Raw genomic sequence first — 11,307 nt, forward strand, 5'->3', positions numbered from 1 at the left:
CAGTGCAATTGCAGGGTCATAGGGAAGCTCTATTCTTAATTTCTTCAGGAATCTCCACACTGTTCTCCAAAGTGGCTGCACCAACTTGCATTCCCACCAACAGTGTAAGAGGGCTCCCCTTTCTCCACATCCTCTCCAACACACGTTGTTTCCTGTCTTGCTAATTTTGGCCATTCTAACTGGTGTAAGGTAATATATCAATGTGGTTTTAATTTGAATCTTCCTGATGGCTAGTGATGATGAGCATTTTTTCATGAGCCACAGCAACTTCTTTCAAGATATGTCTCCAAAGTCAAAGGAAACAAAAGCAAAAATGAACTTTTGGGACTTCATCAAGACAAAAAAAAAAAAAAGTCTTATCTTCATTCGTGGTTTGTTTCTCTTGCCGCGGGTTTTTAGAAGGGTTTTGCTTTATGTCTGAAGATATGGAGCTGGTATTTATCTTTATCTATAGCAGAATTAAGTGATTTTGAAAGCTCCAGGATATCCTGCTTGCTTATGAGAGGTCCCCAGGCCCGGGGTGTTAGCTGAGTGTCCACAGGGTGGGGGACAGGGCCACAGCCTCCTGGTGTCTCTACAGTCCCCATCCCGGGAGTCTGGGTGGGGTCTGGGTCCTTCCCGGGCTAGTGCATGGGCAGAGCAACACACTCACTGCGCTCCACTGGAGACTCCATTGACTAGGAGGAAGGGGGTGCACTTGTCTCCTTTCCGAGATTCAAGCTGTTATCTGGGCGTGCGTCACAGCCTGGGGCTCTTCAGATGCCATGGCCTGGAGGGCGGGAGAATGGGAGTCAGGTGTGTGATGGGTGGGGAAACAGGGGTCCGGGAGCAGCAAGGACGCACCTGACCGTCCTGCCCCCTTACTGTCCGTTGTGTCCAGCAGTCCATCCAACATGGGGAAGGAGGAGAGGCCGCTCCCCCTTGAGGGCTGAGTGGTTCCCCCTGGGACACAGTCACCCCATGGTGGACTCACTGTCAGGGCTCTGTTTGGGGGAGACAAGGAGGGCGGATGTCCTACCCCTTGACCCTCTTCACTTATGAATCCACCCAGAAGCCAAGGTTGATTTTAAGACCTAAATTGGATCACGTGGATCCCCGGCTTGGACATGGTTTTGCTCCTGTTTTTATCACCCAGTCTAAGACAGAACCTTGCCAAACATAGATTCCTCATAAGGATTTGTCACCTCCCTGTCATGTCCCTGAATGAATAAATGAGCTAAGGTGAGGGGAAACTCAGTCTTTAGGATTTGGTTCAACTACTTCAGTCTGTATCCATATGCTCATAGACAGACGGACAGATAGAGACAGGGCACTTGCCAGGCGGCCAAGAAGAGGACAGATCAGCACCTTGCCCTTGAGGAATTCATAGCTGTGGGGCTGGGAGTCACCCTGATTTGTGGGAGGGGGTAAGTGCAGGGGAGAGGCCAGGGGAGAGCCTGCTTCCGTTGCAACAGCTCCTCCACCCTGAGTGTTAGCACAGCTGGCCAGTCCATCTATGCTCTGGGTGGGGGGGCTGTCCTAACATTGTGGGATGTGCGGCAGCACCCCTGGCCCCTAGAGGCCATTGGCAACCCCTCCCAGCTGTGATGAACAAAGTGTCTCTAGACGGACTTGGGGAAGTACTGAACATCAAGGGTGAGACAACTCTTCTGGGGAGATTGGAGACTTGGCACATGGGACATTGAAATGCCGGCTGGGCTGACAAGCAGAGATGGCTCACAGGAGCTTGGATATCTGAGGCTGGAAATAATTGTGCAATTATGAGCTTGGAGATGGTCCAGGTGTACCTGGGATTAAATAAATATGACAATATCAAATAGGGAGTTGTCTCATAGTGAGGTCAACATGATGGTTGGGTGAGCTTCCTATGGGACTAGGAGAAGAATGATGATATTTACACCCACGGCACATTATTGTGTAGTTCCATTGCATCTAAGTCCACACAACCAGAGGGAAGAGGGTAAATGGAGAAAAAGCCAGGTTGAGGATCTCTGTTCATGGACAGACCATTCAACAGGGTGCCTTTGTGTGAATAAGAAAAGGCACAGTGCTCAGAAGTCACTAGTAGTGTCTTAAATCCCATTATCCCTATTGTGCAGTGCACAAACTGTACAACTGTCCCTGGCAGCATTGCCATTATGAGACACGGACAACCAACAGTTCAAAGGACCTAAATAAGGGGACCAAGAAGGAGGGGCCCATGTGGTATCAGAAAACCCCACTGAGACATGATGTCCCAGCAGCCGGCATGTATCATCTCTGAAGAAGAAGGGTGAGGTCAGATGTTGCTGAGCTGAGGGATAGGACAATAGGAAGGTGGAGAAACAGCCCATGGATGTAGCTAATGAACAAGGCTGTGCTCGGTGCCCTGGGCAGGAGCAGGGGCTCACCTCACTGTCCATCTGTATGTCTTCCTCAGGCTGGGACTCTCTCACCTCAGCATCTGGAGAACAAGAATGTTCTATTTCATGCCCTGATTCCAGAAACCCTGCAGTCCCACATGCCCATCCCACCCTCAGATGGGGAGCCTGTGGCCCAGCACGGGGCAGGATGTGCCTGTGATCACAGAGATGTGGCAATTTTCATGCAAATCCCAGAACCTGGCCCAAGGACTCCTCCTGGTCTCCCACCAGGACCCTCCTTCCCACTTACTCTGGTTCTCGTCCTGGACTGGAGCCATAGAGCTGCAGCTGAGCGAGGAAAAACAGGGGCCGTAGGCACTGGTGAAGGCACTGAAGGCAGAGGTGAGAGGTTGGGGGAGTTCTTTGGGGGAGAAATTACCTTTTCTGCAGGGTTCTGGTCTCAACTTGAGGACGCAAGGCACCTGCACAAAGTGAAAATTAGCTTCCAAGTGACACCACCCAGGGTCATGCTAGGATCTCAGAAGATCCGAGCCCTGACAGGGTTAAACACCCACCTCCCTTGATCTGGAATTCAGGGAAAACAACTAAATTCCAACACACAAAACATGCATGGAGGGTTCAACATATTCTTAAAAAACAAAACTGAAACAATGTCTTTAATAGTCTATGTTCTTATTAAATCCTTCATTCTGAAGGATTTTTATAGTTATTATTTTATTACTCAAAAATATGTAAAAACTGTATTTTTTATTCCTGCATCAGCTTGAACTATGTTTCTGCTTTGGTAGTATTTTACCACAGAGAGAGAGAGATGGAGGTGGATTTGGAGATAATGGTCATGGGGGCTGCAGGAGAGAGGAGAAAGAAAGGGTAGGTCCCTTACTCATGCATCTATAGGCATGCACATAGACAGACATATGGATGGATGGAGGTACAGATAATAGGTAGGTAGGTGGGTGTTTTTCTGATATAATGCACCCTGTCTTGTGCACCTCGCACAAATATGAACCCTCGTCTGCACGACCCCAGGACCCCCGATCAGGAGATCTTCACTGATGCAACACATGGACTAAAACCACACTCCCGGTTCTAGCCTTACCAACTGCCAAACAGTGTCTTTTATTTTCTTTCTGGCTCTACCCAGTGTCTACTTATGAATACCCGGGAAAGGGTGTCGGTATGGCCATGATCACCTCCAACAATATCTGGAGCCCAGGATATCCCCCTGTCCTACTCCTGGTGCTGTGCCCTTCAACTGTCTGGTGAAATATGTGTCTGCCTGGTTTCCTGTGGTGAAGTCCTCCGTCCTCCCTTAGAATCTGATTGGTGTTTGGAGACAGATATTTGAGTTTTCCTCCAATGCCATGACTGTCCTTGAATACAGTATGGCTGTTGTTAGGACCACCGATGAACCTCACCCGCGTGGCCCACCATCATGGCAGCTAACTCTTAACAGTCTCCAATCTCTGCGTTGCTCCTTCTGATCTGTTGGCATTCTACTCTAATGCATCCCCTTTCCCACCAGGCATTAACTAATTTACTCCACAAACTCATGGATTTCTGCTTTCTTCGATGCATTGTAATGCCACGCTTGGATGCTCATATTATTCTAGATTTTTCCACAGGGGATTCCTTCCAGCTGGCTTCTGTGTTATTCTGACTTGCCTCCATCACTCTTGGCAAATTTTGGCACTTTCTGACCCATTCGGATGCTCCAACATCTTCCATTAGTTCCCCTGTCCCAATCTGGTATAAGAATTTCTCGGATGAATCGGAATTCCTTTTAATAGAGGGCTGTATTAAAAAACCGAGATCTGGATGATCAGTGTGCCGTCACCATGTCTAGGTTTTATTGGTGGATGGAGCTGGGACCTGTGCGTTCGTACGTATACACATAGACACAACAACAGACATGTACACCTATCATTATCCCATGTCCATTGATGTATATGTATGCATTTTAACGAGGTCCCACTGGCATTTCTAATTCCGGTAGAACAGCTCAGAGTTTATTCTGGCCAACTGCTTTTGCACATTGATAAATCCCTGAAAACCTTGAGTAACTCGCCTCCTTGATCCCCAATATTTTTACATATCTGCTCAAAACAACTCATCTCCCACCCATCCTCCTGCAGTCCTCACCAATATGCCCACTCCCCACTGTCTGCAGGGTGATGACGTCCTCTCCCTTGAAACCCATCCCGTGTCACTGACATGGCTCCTTGGGTGTTGGGTACACCCGCTGCTACCTGCCCTCATATGTGTGGCGATTCCTGTGTGTCCCAAGAAGGCTGTGATGGAAAGAGCTTCCTAGAAATTTTTTATTGTTTCATCTGGAGGATTTTCAAAACCAACCAATTCTTTCTGTTTTGGTGCCATATTTTGGCAGTGCTCTAAGAAGGCACTTTGTATCCTCAGAGTTGGGTCTCACGTCTCAGGTAGACCAGAGCTCCCATATTCTACTTACCTGACCTGCAGCACTTTTTCTGGTGCTGGTGTCGGACAAGGAGGAAGAGGAGAAGGAGGAAGAGCGGCAGGAAGAAGATCACAGGCACTGGGATCCAGCTTCTCTGGTACTTGTGACCTTGGAAACAAGGGATACCATGCAAATTTTCGGATTATTTGCTCCAGCTCTGAAAAATACCTGTGGAATTTTGATCGGAATGGCATTAAAAGTGTAGATTGCCCTAGGCAGTATAGACATTTTAACAATGTTTGGTCTTCCGTTCCAAGAGCATGGAATGGTCTTCCATCTTTTTGTGTCTTCTTCAATTTCTTTCATGAGTGTTCTGTAGTTCCTGGAGTACAGATCTTTTACCTCTTTGGTTAGGTTTATTCCCAGGTATCTTATGGTTCTTGGTGCTATAGTAAATGGAATTGATTCTCTAATTTCCCTTTCTGTATTTTCATTGTTAGTGTATAAGAAAACCACTAATTTCTGTACACTGACTTTGTATCCTGCCACATTACCGGATTACTGTATGAGTTCTAGTAGTTTGGGGGTGGAGTCTTTTGGGTTTCCCATATAAAGTATCATGTCATCTGAGAAGAGAGAGTGTTTGACTTCTTCTTTTTTTTTTTTTGTTTATTTACAGCATAATAGTGTTCATTGTTTTGGCATCACACCCAGTGCTCCATGCAGTACGTGCCCTCCCTATTACCCACCACCCGGTTCCTCATCCTCCCAACCCCCTGCCCCTTCAAAACCCTCCGGCTGTTTTTCAGAGTCCATAGTCTCTCATGGTTCATCTCCCCTTCCAGTTTCCCTCAACTCCCTCTCCTCTCCATCTCCCCATGTCCTCCATGTTATTTGTTATGCTCCACAAATAAGTGAGACCATATGATACTTGACTCTCTCTGCTTGACTTATTTCGCTCAGCATAATCTCTTCCAGTCCCGTCCATGTTGCTACAAAAGTTGGGTATTCATCCTTTCTGATGGAGGCATAATACTCCATCGTGTATATGGACCACATCTTCCTTATCCATTCATCCATTGAAGGGCATCTTGGTTCTTTCCACAGTTTGGCGACCGTAGCCATTGCTGCAATAAACATTGGGGTACAGATGGCCCTTCTTTTCACTACATCTGTATCTTTGGGGTAAATACCCAGCAGTGCAATTGCAGGGTCATAGGGAAGCTCTATTCTTAATTTCTTCAGGAATCTCCACACTGTTCTCCAAAGTGGCTGCACTAACTTGCATTCCCACCAACAGTGGAAGAGGGTTCCCCTTCCTCCACATCCTCTCCAACACACTTTGTTTCCTGTCTTGCTAATTTTGGCCATTCTAACTGGTGTCAGGTGGTATCTCAATGTGGTTTTAATTTGAATCTGCCTGATGGCTAGTGATGATGAACATTTTTTCATGTGTCTGATAGCCATTTGTATGTCTTCATTGGAGAAGTATCTGTTCATATCTTCTGCCCATTTTTTGATATGATCATCTGTTTTGTGTGTGTTGAGTTTGAGAAGTTCTTTATAGATCCTGGATATCAACCTTTTGTCTGTACTGTCATTTGCAAATATCTTCTCCCATTCCGTGGGTTGCCTCTTTGTTTTGTTGACTGTTTCCTTTGCTGTGCAGAAGCTTTGGATCTTGATGAAGTCCCAAAAGTTCATTTTTGCTTTTGTTTCCTTGGCCTTTGGAGACATATATTGAAAGAAGTTGCCGTGGCTGATATCGAAGAGGTTACTGCCTATGTTCTCCTCTAGGATTCTGATAGATTCCTGTCTCACATTGAGGTCTTTTATCCATTTCGAGTTTATCTTTGTGTACGGTGTAAGAGAATGGTCGAGTTTCATTCTTCTACATATCGCTGTCCAGTTTTCCCAGCACCATTTATTGAAGAGACTGTCTTTTTTCCATTGAATATGTTTTCCTGTTTTGTCGAAGATTATTTCACCATAGAGTTGAGGGTCCATATCTGGGCTCTCCACTCTGTTCCACTGGTCTATGTGTCTGTTTTTATGCCAGTACCACGCTGTCTTGGTGATCACAGCTTTGTAGTAAAGCTTGAAATCGGGTAACGTGATGCCGCCAGTTTTGTTTTTGTTTTTCAACATTTCCTTAGCAATTCGGGGTCTTTTCTGATTCCATACAAATTTTAGGATTATTGGCTCCAGCTCTTTGAAAAATACCGGTGGAATTTTGATCGGAATGGCATTAAAAGTATAGATTGCTCTAGGCAGTATAGACATTTTAACAATGTTTATTCTTCCAATCCAAAAGCATGGAGCAGTCTTCTATCTTTTTGTGTCTTCTTCAATTTCTTTCATGAGTGTTCTGTAGTTCCTTGAGTACAGGTCCTTTACCTCTTTGGTTAGGTTTATTCCTAGGTATCTTATGGTTCTTGGTGCTATAGTAAATGGAATCGATTCTCTAATTTCCCTTTCTGTATTTTCATTGTTAGTGTATAAGAAGCCACTGATTTCTGTACATTGACTTTGTATCCTGCCACGTTACTGAATTGCTGTATGAGTTCTAGTAGTTTGGGGGTGGAGTCTTTGGGGTTTTCCATATAAAGAATCATGTCATCTGTGAAGAGAGAGAGTTTGACTTCTTCATTGCCAACTTGGATACATTTTATTTCTCTTTGTTGTTTATGTCTCTTTGTTGTCTGATTTCTGCTGCTAGGACTTCTAAAACTGTGTTGAACAAGAGTGGACTTCTAGAACTGTGTTGAACAAGAGTGGTGAGAGTGGGCATCCTTGTCGTGTTCCTGATCTTAACGGGAAGGTTGTGAGCTTTTTCCCATTGAGGATGATATTTGCTGTGGGTTTTTCATAGATAGATTTTTATGAAGTTGAGGAATGTTCCCTCTATCCATATACTTTGAAGCATTTTAGTCAGGAACAGATGCTGGATTTTGTCAAATGCTTTTTCTGCATCAATTGAGAGGACCATGTGGTTCTTCTCTCTTCTCTTATTGATTTGTTCTATTACAGTGATTGATTTGTGGATGTTGAACCATCCTTGTAACCCAGGGATGAATCCCACCTGGTCATGGTGGATAATCTTTTTAATGTGCTGTTGGATCCTGTTTGCTAGGATCTCGTTGAGAATCTTAGTATCCATATTCATCAGTGATATTGGTCTGAAATTCTTCTTTTTGGTGTGGTCTTTGCCTGGTTTGGGGATCAGGGTAATGCTGGCTTCATAAAAAGAGTCTGGAAGGTTTCCTTCTGCTTCAATTTTTTGAAACAGCTTCAGGAGAATAGGTGTTATTTCTTCTTTGAAATTTTGGTAGAATTCCCCAGGGTCCTAGGTTTTTGTTTTTTGGCCACGGTCACCAAACTGTGGAAAGAACCAAGATGCCCTTCAACGGATGAATGGATAAGGAAGATGTGGTCCATATACACAATGGAGTATTATGCCTCCATCAGAAAGGATGAATACCCAACTTTTGTAGCAACATGGACGGGACTGGAAGAGATTATGCTGAGCGAAATAAGTCAAGCAGAGAGAGTCCATTATCATATGGTCTCAATTATTTGTGGAGCATAACAAATAACATGGAGGACATGGGGAGATGGAGAGGAGAGGGATTTGAGGGAAACTGGAAGGGGAGATGAACCATGAGAGACTGTGGACTCTGAGAAACAAACTGAGGGTTTTGGAGGGGCGGGGAGTGGGAGGTTGGGGAACAAGGTGTTGGATATTATGGAGGGCACGCATTGCATGGAGCACTGGGTGTGGTGCAAAAACAATGAATTCTGTTACGTTGAAAAGAAATTAAAAAAAAAAGGATACCATGAATGGACCATAATGTCAGTTAACTGGGTGCCTAATGTATGTAGACCCGTGGTGGGGTCTGTGCACTCATCACCTCTGATCTCCATAATGATCACACACCAGAAAATGCCTGTTCCTGCAGCCTACAGCCCTCACCATTCACCTTTCCATTCAGCAAACCTAAGGCAGCATCTCTTGAAGGTCTGAAAAGACATGTCCTTGAGATCTGAGCCAGGATTCTCCCCTATCACAAACGGAGAAACCAAGGCCCCGATGGAAAGGGACCCACCCCAAATCACCATCTCAGGGAGCACTGAGACCCCACCCCTCATGGACCCCACCAGGTACATTGTCAACCCAGGACAGGGAGGGTGACATGCTCCTCACTTCAGCCAGGCTGCTCTTTCCCTAGCCTCTCCCTCCTCCATGACCACCCCATCCCTCATGTACCAGCCTCAGTGCCCCTGGAGCTTTCCCCCCTGCATCTCTGCTGGACTCTTAGACCCTGGGACACAAGGTTGCTTCTGAGTATGCAGGGGGTCTTTGATCCTTTGGGAGGCTCTCAGACTCCCCAGGATGGTCTGTACTCTTTCTGAGGAACGAGGTCCCAGTGACGTAACAGCTGTGGAGTGGGACCTGGGAATGGAGTGTGGAGCACCCAGAGGGTCCAGGGAAAGAGACAAGAGGAGGGTGGAGGGCTGGAGCTTCCCACAGAGACCCTCTCTAGGCTCAGAGCTTCCTGGTGTATCTGCCCTAGGGCCCCGAAAACCCTTCTGCAGGCACCTAGAACTTTGCGTGGTGGGTGTGTGGGGAGGGGCAGGTGTGGGAGAACAGTGTGGTCCTCATTCCTCTGAGGGGTGGATGCCCCCATGAATGAGCCTCCCTGTAGCCCCTCATTCACATCCTATATTGGGGGTCTTCCAGACAGGGTCACGTTGGCCACAGGAACACAGAGGGGATAGGGCTGGGCTCCTCACCTGAGACCAGCAGCTCCAGGGGGTCACTGGGGTCTGACCACACTTGGGGGGGTGATGCTGTAATAGCCGTAGCATCTGAACATTCACCTGAGGTGGGGGTCACGGGGCCCACAGGGAACAGGGCTGGGTCCCCCCACGGGGGTCTCTCTGGGAGACCAGGGTCCAGGAATGCTGGCGCTCTCCTTCCTTCCTCAGGACAAACCTGTCAAATCCTAACTATGAGCCACCTTGGAGGGTCACGTTCCCTCCTGAGGTCATGACTCAACTGGGCAGGGCTGAGAGGCTGGGTTTGCCCTGGGATCCTAGGAGAGGAGGATGGGGAATATGAAATGGTGCTCAGACACCCACATTATCCCCAAGCTGGGCTGTGAGAGGGAGACACCTGAGAGCCCACCCCCTTCCTCAGGGCAGGGCCTGAGGCTGGGACTCTGAGTGGGCTCACACCTGTCATCACCAGCATCAGGGGGTCACTGAACGCTGACCAGCCAGTGGGACTGAGATAGTTACAGCTAGATCTTCCTGTATGTATAGCTCTCATGTATCTGATGAAGAACTTGGCCTTGTCCCCAGGCTCCAGTGGCTTCTGTCTGTCCCAGGTCTCTATCTTTCCCTCTTTATGCAGGCGGTACTTCTGGGCCTCCAGGCCCCCCTGACACCAGACGGTCACAGGAGTCCACCAGGGGATTGCAAAGCCTGGCTCAATCCAGATTGTGGGTTTGGGGAGGGTCCCTGAAAGGAAACAGAGGCTGGGACACAGACCTTCCCAGGTCCCAGCTCAGCCCCAAACACCCAGACATTCCCCTCGGTCAGCCCAGAGCTGCTGTTCTCCATCCCCTGCTGCCTGGTGGGTGACCCCTGTCCCCAGTGAGGAGGTGTGACTGGGGCCCTTGGGGTCATACTCACCTGTCTGCTCTTTGGTCCTGGAACCCACACTCAGCCCTGGAAGAGAGTCCCTGTGAAAGGTTTTCCCTAAATCCTAGCAAAATCCCTCCTCCTCTTCAGCCTCCTGAGCCTGGGGTCTCTAACAGACCAGGGCCTGCCTATAGGGGGGGTCCCTCCCAGACTAGGGTGTCCTTTCCCCTCCTCAGATCTCAGGAGACAGAGCAGGGCCATAAGGGTGGGGGTCATGGCGTCTCCTCTCTCTGGTTCTAGCTGTGAGGACGGTGACCCCACTGTGACCGTGGAAAGGACAGACACACAGGGTGTGACCATGGGGATACCAGTCCTGCCTGTCACAGGGTTGTCACGTCAGCAGTCCACAGGAAGGGGAACAGCCCCTCCCTTGAGTCCTGCTCTGGTGTCCATGATGGTGCAGCGCGTTGACCCTGAGGGTCCTAAAGTGCCTCATCTGGGTGAGGAGACCAGGGCAGGTCCTTCCCTCCCAATGCCTCTCCATGGGGTCTCCTTTTCCCCAGCACACCCCTGGTTTCTCACCATGGAAGGGTCCCCAGACCCAGATCTCCTGTAGGGGACGTGGTTTTCGGTTGTGCTGGGGTGCTCATGTCAGCACAGACATTCATGTGACATCTCTGAATGGCTCAGGTCAAGGTCGTGGTGACAATGAGCCCAGAGGAGAAATATGGGCACATAGGGAAGGAACACTACCCTGCTTATGGCCCTGGAGTTGGGCTCTCTTTCTGTCATAGCCTCTAAGGACTTCTCTGTTTTGCTCTGACACTGTCCACCTCCGGCCTTGCTGGGAACATCCCAGACCATCCATCCTGGCTCCTTGGT

At 48.1% G+C, this 11,307-nt stretch overlaps 1 pseudogene; it reads right to left on the reverse strand.

The window, feature by feature from the left end:
* Positions 1-677: 677 nt before the first annotated feature.
* LOC123931226 lies at positions 678-10,701 on the reverse strand (annotated as a pseudogene).
* Between the last annotated feature and the right edge of the window lie 606 nt (positions 10,702-11,307).

The sequence above is a fragment of the Meles meles genome, chromosome 19 (genome assembly GCF_922984935.1).
Source record: "Meles meles chromosome 19, mMelMel3.1 paternal haplotype, whole genome shotgun sequence".
In the NCBI taxonomy this organism is placed as follows: Eukaryota; Metazoa; Chordata; class Mammalia; order Carnivora; family Mustelidae; genus Meles; species Meles meles.